This window comes from Octopus bimaculoides, chromosome 16, assembly GCF_001194135.2.
Source record: "Octopus bimaculoides isolate UCB-OBI-ISO-001 chromosome 16, ASM119413v2, whole genome shotgun sequence".
Taxonomy (NCBI): Eukaryota; Metazoa; Mollusca; class Cephalopoda; order Octopoda; family Octopodidae; genus Octopus; species Octopus bimaculoides.
Window position 1 is genome coordinate 16,795,841 of NC_068996.1, and position 658 is coordinate 16,796,498.

General features: G+C 39.4%; 1 protein-coding gene across 1 annotated transcript in view; it reads right to left on the reverse strand.

Moving 5' to 3' along the window:
• Window positions 1-658, reverse strand: part of LOC106884172 (polypeptide N-acetylgalactosaminyltransferase 10) — a 297,946-nt gene that overhangs the window by 29,190 nt on the left and 268,098 nt on the right. The gene's annotated exons all lie outside the window — the stretch shown is intronic.

Here is a 658-nt window from a genome sequence, read left to right on the forward strand (position 1 = left end):
TATATATATATATATATATATATATATATATGTATATATATATATATATATATAAGGACCTGGGAGGGTAGAAGGATGGTGTATTTATAATGCACCACTTACCCTGAGCTTTTGGCTATCTACTCTGTTGGATTACATGTACCACTTTAATGTTTAAAACTGCGAATATTACATATATTTTACACTTTGAAATTTTGCATGAATTGATGTTGAAAGCAGAGTCGGTACAGAAACAATTGTAACTAATTATTAAAGATGTGTTAAAGTCTTTCTTTGTTTCCTTATTTGGATTTTATAAATGTGTGCATGTGTGCGTGTGTGTGCGCTCATGCACACATGTGTATTTCTATATGTTCATCATCATCATCATCATCATCATCATCGTTTAACGTCCGCTTTCCATACTAGCATGGGTTGGACGATTTGACTGAGGATTGGTGAAACCCGATGGCTACACCAGGCTCCAATCTGATTTGGCAGAGTTTCTACAGCTGGATGCCCTTCCAAACACCAACCACTCTAGAAGTGTAGTGGGTGCTTTTACGTGTCACCGGCACGAGGGCCAGTCAGGCGGTACTGGCAACGGCCACACTCAAAATGTTGTATTTTATGTGCCACCTGCACAAGAGCCACTCCAGGGGCACTGGCAACGATCTCG